Source organism: Sinocyclocheilus anshuiensis, unplaced genomic scaffold (genome assembly GCF_001515605.1).
Source record: "Sinocyclocheilus anshuiensis isolate Anshui unplaced genomic scaffold, SAMN03320099.WGS_v1.1 scaffold1052, whole genome shotgun sequence".
NCBI classification, from domain to species: Eukaryota; Metazoa; Chordata; class Actinopteri; order Cypriniformes; family Cyprinidae; genus Sinocyclocheilus; species Sinocyclocheilus anshuiensis.
Genome location: NW_015549556.1, coordinates 694,852 through 717,289, shown reverse-complemented (window position 1 = coordinate 717,289; position 22,438 = coordinate 694,852). Strand labels below are relative to the sequence as shown.

The 22,438-nt window shown below is 36.6% G+C and overlaps 1 protein-coding gene across 1 annotated transcript in view; it reads right to left on the bottom strand.

The window, feature by feature from the left end:
• Window positions 1–22,438, bottom strand: part of LOC107656952 (leucine-rich repeat and fibronectin type III domain-containing protein 1-like protein) — a 148,439-nt gene that overhangs the window by 36,981 nt on the left and 89,020 nt on the right. The gene's annotated exons all lie outside the window — the stretch shown is intronic.

Below are 22,438 nucleotides of genomic sequence, written 5' to 3'. Positions count from 1 at the left end.
ATAATAACATTGCAATGCAATATTGTGAATTTTAGTTTTAGTTATTTATTATAAAAAATAATTTAAAATAATTTTGCATCAGTGCTATTTTAGTATCATTGATATACTGTTATAGTTTTTGTTAATATTTTAGATTTATAATTTATTTTCTGTTATCATTTCAATTTTAGTTTAGGTTTTAGTAATTTTGTTGTTTTTTGTAATTTTTTATTCACTTTTTTAAATGTTTCATTAGGTATTCTAGTTTTTTTTATTTTATTAGGCATTCATTTTTGTTTTAATTTATTTATTCCAATTATATAGTACTTCAAATTAAACTAAACTAATACGTTTTTTTACTTCATTTTTCATTACTTCATTTCAGTTAATGTTTAGTTCAAGTAATGACTTTTTATGGTTTTAGTTTTAGTTAACGTTAATAACCCTGTTTTGAATCAAACAACCATATTCTTTATACACACATGCATGTGTACAGTGTATTGTGGATAATGCATTGTTAGGGCGAGTTATATTATTTTACTTGAAAGTCTGAAAAGCAAAAAAGTTAATCACAAAAAGATGATTAATAACAGTGCAATGATGTCATCATTAAGTGACTTGTTTAAACCTGGCGGGGCGTCCTTTAAAACAGCCAGGACTTTGTGAAACTCAGCGGAAGTCGTACTGCGGCTGATTGCTATTTGATTTGCCACACAGCTTGATTTGTTCTGTGCCACATCATGCTGCAGAAGTGAGAAGATGCCCCGAGGAGATGCTTTTGAGTGTCGGGATTTCATCCGTTAGAAGCTGAGAGTCGACTGCACTGACAAAGACATGAAAGTGTTTAAAATGCGGGCTGTGTCTTTGGGAGGTACTAAGAGGAGGAAGAATATTCCAGCGAGGCGAGCGAGGAGTTATGTGCTCAACCTGTGAAATGAATTATTACCGAGAGCTAATTAAAACTCACACTGACACGTGCAAAAGTATATATATATATATATATATATATATATATATATATACACACGTGCATACAAGGGGCTCTTTGCCATTAGAGGGTTAGGTAAGCGCCTCTGAGCTGCCGGGAGACTCTTACACATAAATCTTGTGCTTTAAATTCCTCAAGGTGTCAGAACGTTACACACCACGATGCAGGAGGGAACACAGCAGGACAAATTAATTGAATTCTGGTACTACAATGCAATTTTTTTTCCTGATGACCTCCGTGTGTATTAGTCTCAGTTAATCTCATGTTTCTACCAATGGAGTGTGAAACGAATGCAGGCTTTGATGTGAGTGTCTAGAAATACAGCGGGGTCATAGATCTGGTGAATAAAAAGACAAGAAAGCGAGTTTATGTGCGTTTGCTCGAACATTCATTAGTCTCAGTTTTATGACCAGTGGCAGATGAGTGGAACTGGGAAACCTGTTTGGAAACAATGTACTAATGGCTTACTAATTGCAGTACGTAGTATATGTATACTGTGCAAAGTATGCACAATTTCTGTATGAATGAGTATTCTGTATTTTGATGACCTGCTTTGCAAAAATGTGCAATATGCAACAAAGCACACTAGATTGAATACTGTATGCGATGCAATCCACTCAATGTGACTATCCAGAACTACTTTGCATTTTGAATATTTGCCAGAAGTTCAAGTTTAAGATTAAAAAATGCAGAATAACCACATTTATCTCCAAAATATAATTAAGTGACAACAATGTAGCATGTTATTATTTGAAATGTTAAAAACAGTATAAAATCAAAACAGTAATACTTAACTATTTAAATGTTATATATATATAACTGTCATGATACAAATATATGAATGTGTGTATGTGTGCATGCATGCATGCAAGGTGGGTTGGCTTACATAATAATTAACGCATACATGTGTCCTGCAGGGATGGTGATGATAAGCTTTTTGAAAGTCTCTTGTGCCCACCAGGGCTGTGTATATTTGATTTGTAAATACAGTAATATAAATCATTATAGTATGCTAATTTGCTGCTCAAGAAACATTTCTGATTATCAATGTTGAAAACAGTTGTTGCTTCATATATATTATATTATTTAGTTATTAGTATCTTGTAGTATAGCTCAATAGCTAGTTTTTCTAAACAGTAGCTTGACTACGGTTGAACTGCTTCATATTATGAGCAGCATGTAACCTGCTTCTGCATTCTGCTCGTGACTCATATTTCTCTCATATTTATGTGATGCTAAAAATTATATGAGCTCTTGGATTCAGTCTGAATCTCTGAATGTGACTTGTATAGAAAACATTTACAGCAGGGGACATTAGACTTTATAAGAATGAGATACTAACATACTACTTACTGTGCAGTACATACTTCATACTGCCCACTATTTGCAAAAAAAACAACAACAAACAAAACAAAAAAAAACATGGAAAAAGTAGGATTTATTTTACATCGAACATTACATCGTTGATAAGACCTCATCACGATGCATGCTCAATTTGATCAATTTGGTGGTGTCCAGTTAGATATTTAGCATTTTTTATTGATTTTTGTGGAGTTAATCTTCAGCTGTCTGATCAAATAATGAGAAAAAAACAAAATCTTTGTTATCAATATCACGAAATGCATTAAACATTGCATTACTGCAGGGTTTCATGAACTGTAGGGTGTTGATGAAAAGCTAATAATTAATGAAATCATAAAAATCTCTAATTAAAATTCAAATTTGTGACATCCTCAGAGAACAGCAAACATTAATAAACATGAAAACATGACATTACGTGGCCAAAGTCTTCCAGTTTTGAAATACTGTTGTCTAGACTTTCAATATTAATAATTAGTGTAGGTCACTGGATATGATGAAGACGTAGTATTTCACAGCTATGCATTGGCAGTGTTTAGGAACTTGCATAATTATTAGTCTCATGTATATATCTGGTAGGTCTATTAAGAAATTAATAACTTATTCATATTTTACAGCCATTGTGTGAATATGTAATAATGTAATTCATAAAAAAAGTAACTGTAATCTGATTAAGATCATTTTGAAATGTAATATAATCCAACTACAGCTACTTACTTACTTTTTTCAAATGTGATTACCTAATCCAGATTACATGCAATCAGTTATTACCCAGCACTGCTTATAATCAGTATGTTTGTTGGGGAACCATCTAAATAAAGTGCTAGCAGATGTTAAGCAGACAGTCTACTAATACTCTAATGACCGCTAGCTGACATGTAGTTGCAAAGTTTAGTTAGAATGTCTAAAGTGGACTATCAAAATAAAGTGTTATCTAGTAGCATGGAAGTATGTTAGTGTGTGCTTGTGCACAAAGGTTTGGGCTTTTTTTTTAAAACACACACAACGCCTTTCCCCTTGGCACATCAATTATGTTAAAGCAGAATGAATATATCCACCCGCCAGTGAGAGAGGCGGCATGTGAGAATGTGTGCCCTTCTGTTTATCGTTTCCTTTCTGACCAGCCAAATTGCAGAAGAGATTTCCATGCCACGATTCATCTCCCCTCACCCTTCTGCTCGTCGCTCTCAGAGCCCGACTCCTCGCTGTTTCTGTTTCTGATGGCTTTGAGAGAAATCTGCAGTGCCACTTCCCTCTAGATGTGGAGATGAAAATCACTGTACTCTTTCGGAAATGACAGGCGATTCTCCTAAAATGATGGCCTCAACCGGATCAGAAACAGCAGAAAGCTGCATTTGCTGTCCGTTTGCCTGTGTATTGATCTTTGTTTCTTGTTTTCTTTGTTCAATCTTATGGGACGAGTGCCCTCGCAGTAGAGATCTGGTGCGATTACCTCCCACGGTAGTTCTCTACACCGCCCCATCTGTATTTCTTCTTCTCGTTTTCTCCCATTCCCTGCTGGTGAATCTTAATTAGGATCTGACTAGGCCACGGGCCTGTGAGCATCAAAGAGTAGAAATCAATCTGAGACTGAGAGAGATACGCGTGGAGGACTTCTGACTGTCAGGAGCTGCCATCTGCAGACATGCTGAATCATGGTCCCTCTCACTCCGGGAAAGTGTGATTGCTTTCCCCCTCCATCATTCCTTCTCGACACTCCACTTCTGGCTCTGATCTCTTCCTTTGTTCTCAGAACACATCGGTCACTTATCCATTCCCTTCTCTGAGTCTATGTTTTCATGTTTTTGTGCTCGCCATCAGCCTTTGCTCCTCTCTGTTCATGTCTCATTTCATAGCTGGTGGTCCCACTATATACACAACATATCCCACATACCGTCCTCAAACACAGGGTTTGAGGTTTTCTTGTTGTCTCTCAATTTCTTTGTCCTTTTCTCGTACTTGCCTTTCCAGTCCTGTCTAGTCCTTGCTCTGTACATTTCTTGTTCTTTTCCTTCAATATTTTGTCAAGTTCCTTTTCTATTATATTCTCTAATCTTGTGCCCATTTCCTGTCCTTTTCATTCTTCTTTATTTTGTCTTATTCCTGTCCTGTCCAGTCCCCAGTTCCTGTCCCTTTGCTTTCTTTTCCCATCCTTTCTATTTCCTGACATGCCCATTTCGTTTCATTTGATTTCCTTTCCTTTTCTCTTTCCTGTCCTGTACACTCCCAATTTCCTGTCCTGTTCATGATCCTTTAATTTGTCTCTTTCCTGTAGTTCCTGTCCCTTTCCTATCTTTTCATGTCTTTTCTATTCCCTGTCCTGCCAATTCCCCGTCTTGGACATTTCCTTTCATTTGATTTTCTTTCCTTTTCTATTTCATGTCCTGTACAGTCCCCATTTTCTGTCCCATTCATGTCACTTCTTTCCTTTCTCTCTTTCCTGTCCAGTCCCCAGCTTCTGTCCATTTCCTTTCTTTTCCTTTGTATTTCCTTTCCTGCCCATTTTATTTCATTTGATTTTTTTTTCTTTTTCTCTTTCCTGTCCTGTCCAGTCCACAGTTCCTTTCCTGTTCATGTCTTTTCTTTTCCTTTACTTTTTGTCTTCTTCCTGTTCTGTGCAGTTCCGTTCATTTCCTGTCCTAGACATTTCCTTTCATTTGGTTTCCTTTCCTTTTCTCTTTCCTGTCCTGGCAACACTCCCAATTGCCTGTCCTGTTCGTGATCCTTTACTTTGTCTCTTTCCTGTCCAGTCCAGTCCCTAGTTCCTGTCCCTTTCCTTTCTGTTCATGTCTTTTCTATTCCCTGTCCAGCCAATTCCCTATCTTGGACATTTCCTTTAATTTTATTTTCTTTCCTTTTCTCTTTCATGTCCTATACAGTCCTCATTTCCAGTCCCGTTCATGTTCCTTTCCTTTCCTTTCCTTTCCTTTCCTTTCCTTTCCTTTCCTTTCCTCATTTGTTGCTCATTGGTGGTGTTGTTTTTGATGTGCCTGGCGACATGGAAAGACAGCCAGAAGGTATCTCTCTAGCCTGACTGTTCTGGGTAGCAGACATCCGCTCCCTGCCTTAACACCCTCACACATGCGCACACACATGCAAAAATGCATATTTTATCCCAAAACTGTGCAATAAAATAACAGCAGTCAGAAAGACGGGCAGGTCTCCTTACATAACATGCACGCATTCAAGCAAATATAGAAGCAGCTATGCAAATATACTCATTCGCACACGCTCGTATATTTCCCATCCAGAAAGATGAAGTGGGTTAGGTTGTGTTGGCTCTTTGGCACAGTGCAGCGGGAACAGATGGCCAGGACTGGATCACGTCCCAGCTACAGTTCTTCAGGGAGTGGCACGTAGAAGGGCTGGGGATCTTCAGCCATCCACCAGGCTGAAACCTCTCTCATTTCAGTTTAATAGCTGACAAATATCACCCCATCTATGTCTGCCTGTCTCTCTCTCTCTCACTCTCTTGTTTTTTTCCCTCTTCTCTCTCACTGTCTCTCTCCCAGGGTGCTGCTTTCCCACCTGCTTTCTACAATTAATCTAATGCCCTCCTAAATCTTAATTTCAAACCCTCTTCCAAGAAGATGGATATGATTTTAACTAATTAATAGATCAAGGTATGCAGAATCTTTGATGAGCCTCTGATCACAGGAGGGAGGGGGCCTTTAGTCCCCTTCCAATGAATTTCCCATTCCATGCTCATTTGTTATGTGAACTATTATTCAACATGGCATGATGAATTGTTGCGAATTTTCAATTTAATCCTCGTAAAGTCTTCAATCATCTTTGAGTAATCAGGTCTGACATGCTCATTAATTATAAGAAATAATACTTTTTTCTATCATATTCAAATGTTGCATATGCTTTGAATAGAGAATAATTAGCAAGTTCCAAAAGCTAAGAATGCATTACATGGCCAAGAGTATGTGGGCACCTGTATGTGCTTCTTAAACATTTATAATTTTAAAACCATGGGCCTCAATAGGGATTTGATCATGCCTTTCAGCTATAACAGCTTCTGCTCTTCTGGAAAGGCTTTCCACTTGGTGTTGGAACATTGTTCAAGTTGCGGCAGAGATTTCCTCTCATTTAGGCACAATGAATCACAGTCAGCGTTCCAATTCATCTCAAAGGTGTTCAATGGGCTTTGTCCATGCTGGACTCAGTAAATCATTTCTTCATGGACTCCACTTTGTGTGCAAGAGGCATTATCACACTGAAACAGAACAGGTTCCACAAAATTATGTTTGCCATTCTACAAAAACAAGTCGATTTCATGGCATTATGTTTGATTTTATGTACCTGCTAGTAATGAGTATAGCTGAATTAGCCCAATCTGTTCATTAGAATGAGATTTTCACATACTTTTGGCAATGTAGTCTAACTTGAAAACCATTAAAACAGTTGATTTTCCATATTACAAATAATCAATTTAGAGACATATGTTGTCAGTTTTGTCAGCTATCTTGTGTTGTATCATACCTTAATGAGGGAGACGCCATATTTCATTTCATACAAATGAAAGTAAGGCTGTGAAGGGTTTATGCATAGTCTGCTCAATGGGGTGTACTGTTGTGTACCTTGGTGTTTATCGTTCTGTTAAAACTATGGCATTTTGAACAATACCAAGTGGCTAAATAATTAAATTAATTAAAAATAAATAAATAAAAAAAACAGTAAAAATTATATGCTGTTAATTTAATGCATTAATTTGGAGTGATTCATTATGGAAGACATATGTTAACATTTTATATGTATTTAATGCATTTATTAATGCATTAAACAATGCACATTAATAATGCATTTAATGCAGTTGCTAACGAACATGATGCAGGACAATGACTGACTGTGTGATGTAGCCTATGAGAATATAGTTATATGCCCCTAAAATTCAAGATATAAGGGCAAAAAATGCCCCTGTATGGATTTTTGTCTTATATTTATATCATATGATGTAGTTTAACAATATTACATTAGCAAGAGTGCTGTTTTTTCCCCTGAAAATCTGCATGATTGCAAATGTTGATTTTACAGTTCAATAAACAATAAGTAAATATTGTATTTTAGACACAATATTGTCAGTAGTGTCTGATTTGGCCAACGAAAATAGTTGCAAACAAAGCCATAGCAGAACTGTTATGCATCTCTGAGTGACACACAGCGGTGTTTCATTACTGAATGAATCAATTCTATGTTAAATCAAACACATTTCTTTCTAAAGCTACTTTTTTTGTATTGTTTTGTCTCATTTAACACAATAATGTAATTATAATTATTCAGGCTGAAATCAGTCTGATTTGAGGATTCATTGCCTCAAAAGATGGCTTCAAATTACAATGAAAGCTTGACTATATCTGGCCAATTTAAATGAACCGCAGGGACTCCTTTCCCATAAATGAGCCCTATAGTCTGCCAAGCACTAGCACATCTATAAAAACAAACCTGCCTTTACTTTGATGACCTGCTGCTATCAAGCCAAGTCTAAAAAAAACAGCCCCATAACACTTTATTGGACCGAATTCATCACTCTGCTCTGACGGACCTTAAGGAAGTCAGAAAGGTGTTGAATAAAAACATTGCGATGTCTCTCCTCCAAGCGAGGAACATGATCAATTCCATCGCATGTACAGAGAAACGACGGTGGTGAGTGAAGTCATCATTACCTCCTAATAGACTCGCTGTAATGACCACCTTCACTCTCTTCTGCTCTTTCTTTCAGCCCCTTTCTCTCTGTCTGATGACAGTCATCTAATGGAGACTAAGCAGGATCATTCCCCAGCTCCTTAAAACACAGCCCGCCACACTCTTTAATTCAATAGCTCTTTTCCCCCATTCCATCTGGGGCAGTGCTGATGATGTTTACTCCCTTTGAAGCAGACGGCGACGGCAGAACAAAAGGAAAACACGCAATTGTCACCAGTCTCTTCAAAAAGCCATTCGGATCATCAATCTTGTTTTCATTTTCTCTTTTTTCAGTCGACATGATCCGTGGTCAATAGAGCCGGTAGCTGTGTCAAACTCCCCGCGTCAGCTGAGGTGTTTGGTTAAAGATAAATTGGCAGGGATGTGCTCGCCCTTGACAGGTTGTACATCACACCGATGCATTTCCTCTTAAAGTTGGATGAACACAGCAGCAGAGCGACAGCTAAATACATCAGTAAATACAGCAGAAAAAGATACGCCTTAAAACCTGGATTCACTGTGCAATTAAATCTGAACTCAAACCGCATTGAGATATCTCTGAAATGTTTAGTTTTACTAATTGAACAAGCAATTTATTGTAGATAAAACTGCAGTTTACAAACAAAGACACTAGCGGATTCTTCATACATCCTGGATGAGAGCTGTTTCAGATGAGAGCTTCATTCAAATTGAGCTGAAAATGACCAAACAGCGTGGTGTGTGGGGATGGAAACATCATTTCTAAAACGGATCCAGGAGGGGTGCATTAAAGTGCTCCTATTATGCCATTTTTAAGGTTCCTGATGTTGTTTTGAGAGTCTCCTACAATAGGTTTACATGCATGCGGGGTCAAAATAATACTTTTGTTTTCTCAAAATATGCATTTAATATCACCTCATTTTCCAACGATTCTCAAACGATTCGTTCGAAGCAGTTCAAAGATTCACTCTCTCTAAACCCCTCCTTTCTGTGAGGCTACTCTGCTCTGATTGGTCAGATGGCCCAGTCTGTTGTGATTGGTCTACCGCGTACAGTCGGAAATGATACAGCCATTGCCATAGTTACGTATTTTGAATCCTTGATAGAAAATATAAACATCTATTATTTATCATACTTACAGGCTGTGATTCAGTGGAGCCAGCTGGCCAAATAAACTGGCACATGTGTTACCCCGTGAAGTGTAGCCATCACAGAAGTGAGATTCGAATTACTGACGATTCGTTTAGGCTGTTCAGAGTCGATTCTTTCTCTTGGGAGTCAAACGATTCGTTCGAAGCAGTTCAAAGATTCACTCTCTCTAAACCCCTCCTTTCTGTGAGGCTACTCTGCTCTGATTGGTCAGATGGCCCAGTCTGTTGTGATTGGTCTACCGCGTACAGTCGGAAATGATACAGCCATTGCCATAGTTACGTATTTTGAATCCTTGATAGAAAATATAAACATCTATTATTTATCATACTTACAGGCTGTGATTCAGTGGAGCCAGCTGGCCAAATAAACTGGCACATGTGTTACCCCGTGAAGTGTAGCCATCACGGAAGTGAGATTCGAATTACTGACGATTCGTTTAGGCTGTTCAGAGTCGATTCGTTCTTTTGGGAGACAATAACTTTATTTATCTTGCACTTTCGGCTTTACAACTTTGCAGATCGTTTATGTTCCCATAAAGCTACATTACACACTGCATGGAAGGCAATATTCGAAATGGCATAATAGGGGCACTTTCAAAAAGAAAAAAAAAAAGTTTTTGCATTTTAGGGCTGTCAAATTTAGTATATTCATGAAATATGTTTTTATTTATTTACTGAAAAAAATGTAAGTGTGCTACTGCAGGGATACAGAAGAGATGAGAGACCATATGCTCTTATTCCTAGACAAACAAAGAAACCTCAAAGCCTCGAGACCTGAAGTGAAGAGGAAATGCAGTTCAGCTCCTGTAAGTGTTATCAAACCACACTGACAAAATCTCAACATCATCACCTCCGTTCAAAAATAGCCCATGTCTACACATAACAAGGATGCGACTGAATGGGAAACTTCTTTCGCACATGCAAGACTGTAAGTGAGAAATAAACAGAAAGAGGCGAGAGACTGATGATCAACAGCCCATTAGATGAGATCTGATGAAGATCAGACGTTCTCTGCTGCCATACTGCTGGCTAACAGACCCGAGCATCATCCCATCTGATAAACCAGCTACTCCAGCCCCTCTCTCTCTGTACTTTCAGTCACTGTTTCACCACTTGAAAAATGGTGGAACTGCAAAGGATCAATATTTTCATTCATGTCCTTGTTTCATGCTACACTCCCTAAGAAAGTCAGTAATTTATTAAATCTTAGTGAGAACATGATTCTTTATCAGTGTGTTTAAGACACTGTTTAAAACTTTTTCATTCTCTTCATTGATTCACTCATATTGATTTTTTTTAGATGCCTCAAACATTTGACAGCTGGTAGTTTATAGGCCTGAGGCTGCTAAGCAAAGCTAATGCTAGCAGATATATCCATATGTTTTTCTTCATATATGTGACCCTGGAGCACAAAAGCAGTCTTAAGTCGCTGGGGTATATTTGTAGCAATAGCCAAAAATACATTGTATGGGTCAAAATTATAGATTTATCTTTTATGCCAAACATCATTAGGATATTTAGTAAAGATCATGTTCCATGAAGATATTTTGTAAATTTCCTACTGTAAATATATTAAAACTTCATTTTTGATTTGTAATATGTATTGATAGGAACTTAATTTGGACAACTTTAAAGCGATTTTCTCACTATTTAGATTGTTTTGCTCCCTCAGATTCCAGATTTTCAAATACTTGTATCTCAACCAAATATTGTCCGATCCTAACAAACCATACATCAATGGAAAGCTTATTTATTCAGCTTTCAGATGATGTATAAATCTCAATTTAGAAAAATTGACACTTAAGACTGGTTTTGTGGTCCAGGGTCACACATATACAGTATATATATATATATATATATATATATATATTAATTGCATTAACGAAAAATGATTTATGAGCTACTGACATTCTATCTATATTTAAATTACTTTAATGCATCCTTCAGAATAATAACAGAGATGACAGAGAGTATATTTGTTTTAATAAACTTATTATATATCAATTCTAAAAAGGCGTTAAGGATGAAACAGTTCAACCTAAAGAGTTTTGCATTCAATGGAGATTCCTACTGTAAATATATTAAAACTTCATTTTTGATTTGTAATATGTATTGATAGGAACTTAATTTGGACAACTTTAAAGCGATTTTCTCACTATTTAGATTGTTTTGCTCCCTCAGATTCCAGATTTTCAAATACTTGTATCTCAACCAAATATTGTCCGATCCTGGAGCAGATTACACGTCTCACAGAGAACATATAATTTACATTGCCTCTTTTTGGTGGCAGATCTTTTAAATCATTAAGTCATAAAGTGTTGAATTTCCACAGTTGGAGCCGAATGGCCCAAACAGAACTCTTACCAAAATGATTTAATAGACATGCTATTTGCTTCCTTGGCCCATTTGACATGTAAAGCATTTAGCTTATAGTTAAATTCAGTTCATGTTTATTTGTATAGCGCTTTTCAGAATGCATAATTCTTGCTTTTCACAATTTTGTTGCAAAGTAGCTTTACAGAAAAGGCATGTTTCAATGACACAATGTCATTTGGCCAGTGAATCATGCATTAAATCACACAATTTCCTTGAATCTTTTTGAGCAGCATCAGGTTGGAGAAAAACCTTGAAAAGACCCAGACTCATTTGGGATCCATCCTTCTTTAGCAACAAAATAATGTCATTATAATATACAGCTGTAAAATAGTAAAATAAAAATAAATTTTAAAGAAAAATAAATAAATAAATAAATAAATGTATTACTACTACTACTAATAATAATAATAATAAATGATTCTATTATAATAATAAATACTTTTTTTATCTACATCTTAAGAATGTTAAATGTATTCAACAGTCAATAAATAAATAAATAAATAAATGCATTACTACTACTACTAATAATAAATTATTTATTGCATTGTAATGTATTGCATGTAAAAGATTTTGATTTCAAATAAATGCTGTTCTTTTGAACTTTGTATTCATCAAAGAATCCTGAAAAAAAAAATAATAATAATACTAACGTTTTACAGTTTCTAAATAAAATATTAATGGGGAAAAATAATGTGCATAGATAGATAGATAGATAGATAGATAGATAGATAGATAGATAGATAGAAATATGTGTATGAAAATATAGCTATCGTCATTTTGTCTCTCTCTTTGCAATACAAAGAGAGGGACAAACAATCTCACTAAGATTTGACCAAATTAAATTTCCACATTTAACTGTATTTGATTTGAGTGCAAGGGGGAATCATTAGATTAGACCCTGCAAGACCACAGTCTATTGCTACTGGGTTACTAATGCCCTTTCTACAAAACAGGGAGCGACAAAGCCACAAAAAAGATTATCTTAAGGTCCTCCAAGTCATGGTAACCCAAATTAGAAATCCATGGAAAGAGGCTGTTCTACACAGCTAATGTGGGTTGATTCATTATCCTCAAACACTCAGCAGCAGATGAGCTTTGAACCCGCAGCAGGAGAGCGGTTCTCGACACTTAGCAGTAGATGAGGACTCATCCCTCAGTGGGACACCAGAACTAAACCCTCAGCAGCAGATGAATACTCAGGGATCTGTCCTAAATTCAGCCCAGTTGGTGCCTCAGTGTGTCAGGAGTTTGAGTCCAGCTTTAACCATGTCAGAGTCAACAGTGTCATGACCCACATCCATCTGCTGATGTTATCAGAGCCCCGGCGGAGAGGAAGGAGCCCAGGGATCAAACTGGGAGCAAGGTGTAAATTCACATCTGCTCAGGAAACCAGGGAAGGTGAGAATGAAGATGGTGTCTGGTGTTCTTGGTGTGTTCTCTGAATGATAGCAGGAGTGGAGGGCTGTTAAGCTAATGAGAACTTAGCCAGCCACAAGCTAACCAGTGACTATCGGTGCGAGCGTTTTTTTTTTTTTTTTTATGTCTTTAGGCAGAGTGAATGAGGATTATGTATCACATAACTTGTTTGAGTTTATAGAAAAGAACGGACGGCCAGAAACACCTGTTTGGTTTTCACTGTGTTATGATTGGCACACTCGCTCCTCCTGACACAATACCGGAAACTTTACATTATTAATTAAAAGTAAACAACCCGCAGACTGTCTGTCAGTATAAAACCACCTTTCAAAATATGTCATGTAGTTCAGAGATTAGTCCTTACATTTAATTAAATATAATGTAAGATGCACTCATATTAAAAATGTGGTCAATACGATAATCTGATAATTTTCACATTATGGTCAATAACGGACAAATTGCAGATATTAAAGCTCTACACTATTTCATCTAAATTATCAAAAAAACTAAAGACTAAAATTGGTTGTTTTATATGAAATTAAGAATCACATTATAATGTACTGTGTGAAAAATGGACATTTGCATCAGGCAACCGTGAAACATTTGCAAGTGAATACAAAGCATATCAAGGAAATGCAAAACTTTTGCAAGCGAATGCAATTTTCCTCAGGATAATTTTTTTTTTTTTTTTTTTTTTTTTTTTTCCCGCAAGTGAATGCAAAGTTTCTCAAGGGAACCCAAAACAAACGTTTCACAAACGGATGCAAAGTTTCACTGGAGAACACAGTTTTCCTTGGGGGAACGTAACACTTTTGTGAACAGATGAAAAGTTCCTTGGGGGCATGAAAGTTTTACAAGAGAACACAAAACATTGAAATATTATTATTATTTTTCTGCCATCGCAATAATTTTCCATCACCATGTCCCTTTAGGGGCTCTATAATTATCTAATATCTAAACATCTAAATATCTAAAATAATATCAGCCGATAACCGATATGGTACCGATATGTGCATCTTTGAAAAAAGACAAAATTACCAACTTCAACCTAAGTCAACATAATGAAGTTATGAGAAAATGTATCTCAATCAGCTCTAATTATCTAATATAAAAATATCTAATTACCTAAAATTTATTTCAGCCAATAACTGATATGGTACCGATATGCATCCCTAAAAAAAGACAAAATGACCAACTTCCACCTACAGTATGTCAACATAATGTCAACACAAAGTTATGAGATGCAAATATTCTCTCCATCAGCTCTAATTATCTAACATCTAAAATCTAATTATCTCAAATTAATATCAGCCGATAACCCATATGGTACCGATATGTGCCTCTTTTAAAAAAAGAAAGACAAAATGACCAACTTTCACCTACAGTATGTCAACATAATGTCAACACAAAGTTATGAGATGCAAATATTCTCTCCATCAGCTCTAATTATCTAACATCTAAAATCTAATTATCTCAAATTAATATCAGCCGATAACCCATATGGTACCGATATGTGTCTCTTTTAAAAAAAATAAAGACAAAATGACCAACTTTCACCTACAGTATGTCAACATAATGTCAACACAAAGTTATGAGATGCAAATATTCTCTCCATCAGCTCTAATTGTCTAATATCTAAAATCTAGTTATCTCAAATTAATATCAGCCGATATCCCATATGGTACCGATATGTGCCTCTTTAAAAATATTCTCTCCATCAGCTCTAATTATCAAATCAAGTCAAGTCAAGTGATGGGGGGAGGGGGGTTCTCTTCTGGTCAGACAAATACTATCTAAACATCTAATTATCACAAATTAATAAACCGCAGGACTGTGGCGTACATAGACTTCTGCTGATCTTCATTAGCTGCATTACAGGGAGTCTGAACATCAGAACTTTCACCATGAGAAATATGAACTGCACGAAGCTGCCGGAGAAACTCAGGCTTTAGGACTGCGGGGCTTTGTGGATGAGAGCATCTGTCTATACATCCTCTTCCCTGTCCAGGCAGAGGGGATCGTGGGAGATATTCTCACTAGCTCTCTGCAGTGTTTAAACAGATGGGCCCTCCAGCTCCAAGAGTTACACACTCTCACTCTCTGTCTAACGCAGATACACATGCACACACCACCTAGCCCTGGCAGGGAGGAGAGGAAAGGATGCCCTCAGTAATACATGAGATGCACTGGAAGGTGAGATAAGAAAGAACGAGTCAGAGAGGAAGTGGATGGAGACTAGAGCACTGGATCAGCCCCAGCTGCTTTCTGCATTAAGTTCAGTGTTGTTGGATAATGCAGTTGGGTAAACATGATGTCCCCTGGCTACCCTCACACGCTCTCTGAGAGCCAATAAACTTCAGACACCTCTTTTACCCGTTTTCTCTGACTCAGCAGCTCATTGGATTCATAATAGCGCTACATGCACGCGTTTGTGTGTCGGGAATAATGTCGGAGAGAGAAAACAGCGGAATAGCACACAGTCAGCGCTAGTGCTCTGATTAGAAGGAGGATCTGAAACTCTGTTGGCTTGACAGGCTGCTTGTAGAATTGCAGCTGTGCGCATTCGGCTCTCACCACACCTGAATGATTATGGTGAGGTTGCTTAAAACACACACACACACACACACACACACACACACACACACACACACACATGTTCTTTAAGAAGCTGTCTCTTTCTTCGCTCTCTCATCTAACACAACCATGGCCAAAAAATAAAATGCATGCAGTTAGAAACTCAGATAAGTGGACCGAGGCTATTAGAGGGAAGAGCTCATCAAATTCATGGCATTATTATCATCATCATCATCATCATCATCATCATCATTATTATTATTATTATTTTGCATAAAATGTTTATTATATAACCAGATATATTACACCTTAAAAATAAAATATATCATTTATTTTACTGTTTAAGAATAATATAAACAATTATAGTATAATTTTATTAATATTTTACTTTATCTTTATTTACTATACTTCAGGTTTTCATTATAGTTTTAGATTTTTATATATAGTGTTAGATTTTTATTAATTTTCTTGTGCGTTTTTGTCAAATTCTGTTACCAAAATAAAAAAATGCTCTGGGTAATATATATATATATATATATCAGATTACCATTTAGGATTCATTTATTTTTATTTCAATTTTTGTTCAGTTTTAGCTTTTAATTTTATTTATCTATTTATTTTGTTTCCACTTTGTATTTTTAGTGTTTTAACTTAAGCTAAATTAAAATGTGAAATGTTGGTAATAGCAATGTCAACTATTTAGAATAATATTTATATTGTCTAAGATTAGATTTGTCTAAGATATTAACTAACACACACACATTATATATATAGATAGATAGATAGATAGATACAGTGTTTGACTACGTTTGCATAAACGATTATCAAATTTGCTTTTTTTTTTTTTTTTTATGTGGTATGTGTGTCAGATGGTACAGAAACTCAAATCACAATCAAACGAGTGTTTAAAGCGAGATATCTGTCAGACTGTACTGTCAGACTGGAGCGCTGAACAGCGAGGAGTCCTCCTACTCAATCCAGTCAATTGTGATTTTTAGGGTTGTTGTCATGGCGAGGCTCAGCCACTCTCGTCACAAGATTCCGTGACATCGCGGCGTCATCTTGCAGCACTGGCCAATCAGAAGCTGACGAGTGTGAATGCCGGCTGAGAAGGATCCACCAGCAGGAACATCGAGGAGCAGATGGCTGAGGCGTCTGGGAGCTGAGAGCAATCTCTTCTGTTCTTCCCCTCTCAATCCGTTTCTCTCTCCTTCTCTCTCTTTAGTCTTGCCTACTACAGTGTGAACTTCAACTTTTTTTCTAAACATATGGGCATGATATTCTTGTGCAATATGTGTAACACAAGTTATTCATTAAGGGGTTGAACCCCGCCAGCCACAGAAACCCAGTGCTTTTGGAGCATATAAATCTAGAGATAAAATAGCGTTTAAAATCTGCTACATTGAAAATAGATAATGAGATGACTTCTCTGATCAAGATGAAGGACATTTGTAAACAGAAGTGTCATGCCTGTTCAAATGGAGCTGCTTGATCGGAAGGATTTTGAATGAAACTTACAAACAAATTGCTCAAAATTCATTACTTTTTTTCCATACAATGAGAGTGCATTCACTGGCTTTTAAGTCCATTTGTAATCTTCAAATAAATAAATAAATGCATGCCTGCATGAATGAACGAACGAACGAACGAACGAACGAACAAACGAACGAACGAACGAACAAACAAACAAACAAACAAACAAACAAACAAACAAATTCACTGGTTGTCAAGTGATTCTGAAATAATAAATGCATAAAAAAATAAATGCATAAATAAATAAATACATAAATAAATGCAAGCAAGAACAAACAAATACATAAATAAATAACCATCAAGCCCCCTGAATGTACAATATCAAATTCAGATTTTTATAATTTCTATGTTTTTATGTAATTTAGAATTGTTATAAATCCTCAGTTTACTTTACATACTTAGTAATAAATGACCAAGTGATTATTTTTTATCTTTATTAATTTCACATCCCATTTCATAACACACACTTCATATCTTTAAATAAATAAATAAATAAATAAATAAAAAGAGGAGAAAAACACTCATAGTTGATAAAAATACTTTCTTTCTCTGATGTTATAACAGAAGAAAATAGATGGGGGTGAAAACAAAAGAAAAGCAAGGGGAAGAGAATATGAATGGTAGGGACAAAGTCTGCACTTCTTTTAATAAACAGCCCAGCGCTCCCAGAACCAAACAAACTGGATGATGCATTTGAAAACAAAGCATCAGGATAGAGAGAGAGATAGAGTGAGAGAGAGAGCGAGAGAGAGAGAGCGAGAGAGAGAGAGAGAGAGAGAGAGAGAGAGCGAGAGAGAGCGAGAGAGAGAGAGAGAGAGAGAGCGAGAGAGAAGAGAGAGAGAGAGAGAGAGAGAGAGAGAGAGAGAGAGAGCAAACTACATACAGAAATGTGTTCACAGCAAATGACCAAATCAGTCAGCATAAGACAACCTCTCAAAGTCAATATTCCACTGTTTCATCTGCAGCTGCTTAAGATCGTTAATCGTCCTTAAACTGGTAAACACTGGTAAACAAGTGCCTGGTCCACATAAACACACATCATTAGTAAAATCACTTTAAAAGGGAAGCCAACTTACACCACAAGCATCAACTAAAAGAAATACAATAAACTTAAATAACTGTTTTCAAACAGGTTTCCCAAACACTCAATGCTTGTGGTCAGCCAAAGAAATAGACCCGCCCCAAACTCACGCTATTGGTTGAGCCAATGTTGCCAGGTTGAAATGCAAATAACACAGAGCCCTAATGTGTACACTTTTTAGGGGAATAAAGTACAAAAGTCTTACTTATGGTTCTCGCTGCATGTTAAATTGTGAGAGAAGAAAGTATTTGAACAAGTCCTGTGGACACCGTCAAGCCTGCGGACATTTTCAAACCAAACTCTGAGGGAAACATCACATTACGTAAAGCCCAACACTATTAACGCTGCGTGTTGAGATTCAGTAATTGTTCCCACTGGTTTGGTAGACTCTTAAAAACTCCCTAACTGCTGGAATAGAGCAAGCCTCCATTATTCCCCTGGCTGCAATGATTTTTGATGGCACCCGGGAGGACACAAGCATGTGACTATTATCTAATGGAGTCACCCATTAGTGTTCGGGAGAGAGACGCTGACCAATAACACGCATTAAGAAATGAGAAACAAGGAATTGGATGGCGGGATATAAAACAGGCCTCTGATATGGGGGAGACTTAATATGCACACCCACGCGTCTGGTCTCATTTCACACATAAAGGTCAGAGAACAATAAAGAGGAACTGAACTGAACTGAACTGACAATTGTCTATAATGAATCTGCAGCCATGTTTGTGACAGATCAAAGCGTCGACTGCAGTTCTCTCGCAGTGAAGGCGAGATATATGTACATATATTACATTTCTATATATGAAATATCTTGTCATATGAAAAGAAATTGGAATAATTTCATATATTAACAAATATGTATGTTTATGTATGCACACAATATTTTCGGACGTATATGTCCTGTGCATGTATATCCATCCTAAAACCCATCAATACATGTTGATATTGTATAAGTAAATATAAAAGATATACACATATTAAAAAATAAAATAAAAACTACAAAAACCTACATAAACACACATATTTTTTTGTTGCATATTGTTGCATATATAAATAAAATATATATTGTTGACTTAAATGGTTGCTTCATATAATAACAGAATATTATTTTGTTATATTGACTAAATAAATCTTCAAACTATTACTTTAAAGATTTTAATCCCAAAACGTAGAATGTATTAATATTAGTAGTAGTACTTTACCATTTCTTTATTACTTTCACGTACAATTCCACAACACATGCTTCACATATTAAAAATAGAGTAAAAACCTCACAGTGGATAAATAGATTTCAAAGATTTAACTGTTGTTGCAATTCTCTTGATTTTGAATGTTTAATAAATGTGATGCTGTGAACATGAAAGTGCTGTGAGACAAACATATAACAGACTACGGCTGCAAAACCAACTTTATTGTTATTTATGTTTTGTTTTTATTTTCCTCACTGAAAAAAACCCAAGTGGTCACTGTTGTCAGTGATAAAGCATCCATCATAAACCCAACAATGTGAAATCCCCATTCCAAGCATGCATCATTTGTATTATGCAATATGTAGAGCGGAGGAAAAAAACTAAACAAGCGATTATATGAAGGCATTATGAGGTCCGTTTCCCACTGAGGCGAGACTAGAGAAACTCTGTGAGCACGTGCTCAGGTTTTAATCACCAAAGTCATAATTGTAACACTCAACGAACCAAACGACAGCCATTAGGTACAGTCTTCATGGAGCTGCATGCATGAAAAGAATGACTGTGGTCTCTGTCTAGAAGCCCTGAAGACACACAGAGGCTATCTTGCTTTCCCAGACACTAACGGCTGATTCATCGAATTATCCTTCTTGCTCAGTAACTGAGGCTGCCCTGCCAGCTCGATCCCCATTCTTCACAACTGAATAAATGAATTTCTAAACAGGGTGAGAGAGAGCAAAAGAGCGGGAGCTGGGGTGGAAGGTCGCAATAATCCAATGTAAATGGAGCCTGTTGCCACTGGCGGAGGTAAAAGAGACGATGGATACAGAGAGATGCCGCAAGAAGAGGCAGTGATGGAAATGCATATACACAGGCCATCACAATGAGAGCGTGACATGATTCCATTAGGATCCAATCCGGATGCATTTACCTTTGTTTGTCCAATTCCTAATGACCGCTGCACCTCGACGGTGCCTGTCCCCATCCTCGCTCTCCTGCACACAGCTGGCACCACTGGATGCCCTGAAGCACCTGCTGCTCGTCAATGAGGGCATCCAGCCACAGACAGAGCTGCCAAATGCCATCTGCCCGACTGACCGAAGCTTAAACATCCTCCTGCCACCATGAGTCTGGTCCAGAACTGCCTCTTACGGCCCAAACACACAACCAATGTATATCAGTGTCTTTAACTACATGTGTCAGCTCCAATATACATTGGTGTATTTTGATGTTGTTGTTGTTTTTGTTTTTTTTGATAAGGAAGCATTAAATTGAACAAAAGTGATTTCTGTTTCAAATAAATGCTGTTCTTTTGAACTTTCTGCTCATCAAAGAATTTTGGAAAATAAAATATCAGTTTTCACAAAAATATTGGGCAGCACAACTGTTTTCAGCATTGATAATAATCAGAAATGTTTCTCGAGCAGCAAATCAGCATATTAGAATGATTTCTGAAGATCATGTGACACTGAAGACTGGAGTAATGATGCTGAAAATACAGCTGCGCATCACAGAAATAAATTACTATTTAACAGTTCTTTTAAATTGCATTGCAATTATATTTCACTTAAAAAAAAAAAAATAAACCTTACTAACCCCAAACATTTTAACAGAAGTATATAATAGATTTATGGTTGAGTGAATAAAAACTATACATATTTAAAATATATATTATTGTATGGTGGGTGTGACATCAACAACAACAAAAAAGCTAAATTACAAAATAAATAATAATAATAATAATAACAATACTACTACTACTAATAATAAGTACAATTATTAAACTAAAAAGTACAATTATTTTAAAAATAAAAATTAAAGCTACAAAAAATTAAAAAGTAACGTTTTTTTTACAAACAAACTAACTAACCGGATGGATGGATGGATAGATGATACACACACACACGCACACGCACACACACACGCGCGCGCACACACACACACACACGCACACACACACACTTGTCTCCCAGCAACAGAATGATTTGGATAATGAGATGGGGCATCAGTCATAACCCCATCGTTTTGATTACGAGGCAGTGAAAATATTTATTCCTCATCAGCAAAAACACATTCAGTTTTTCCTGATTCGCTTTACAAATACTGAAAATGAGGCCAAATTCCGCCCACCGAACATCTGTTTCTCACTGTGCCATTTTCCGAGCTGACCTGATCTGATCCAAGACCCAGCATCTACACAAAAGTCCGGATACATTTACACTTCGCACAAATAATCTCACTTCCAGGGTTCAAGATCAGTATCCCTGTGTGAAGGAGGATCTCTAGGGAATCCAAATTCAGATGGCACCGTTTTCTCTCTGTTACCATCAAATCGATTTGAGCCACCGCAGATACGCCGGAGAGTCAAAGGGTCACGGGCTTCCCTGCGGTATGGCCATTTAGTACTTTTAAAAATGTCCCCTACCACCGAGACCAAACTCTGCTCAGATACAAGAGCCAGACTGAGCAAAATAGCCAGAGACCAGATAAGTTCAGTCAATGACAGCACATTTGAGACTTTCCATCTTCCCATTGAGAGTGATTGTTTATGGATGTCTGAGAGATTCTAGGTTTCTCATGGGGATGAAATGGTTACCAGATTGAAGGTAAACTACGATAAAATGTGCAGACGGTTAATTTAACAGTTTCATATTTTAATTATCATTAACACCGTATATGATTTGAAAAATTCACAGCAATGGCATTTGCTTCCCATCTTCCTTCTATGTAATGCCTAATAAAGTAGTATTTATAAGCACAGCTGCTTTGTTCACAGTGGTTACCGTGGAAACAGCTCGATTTCTGCTGTTACATAAGCTACCACTGTTACATAAGCTACTGTCTACCACCTGCTGGTAGACAGTAGATTTACATTTTTCATTCAGCCTGTCTGCTGTTTTTGTTCAGACCAATGCAAACATTGGCAACCAAATTGTTAATGGAAAACAAGCTAATGTGGAGTCTAGAAATCTCAACACTTCGGATAATAATGTAGAATTATGCCTATAATTTATAATTTTGACGCATCCTTTTCTTAAAAAAAAAAAAAAAGTAAAGGCTGAAATGTGAGGTTTATTATTTTATATATATATATATATATATATATTTATTTTATTTATTTATT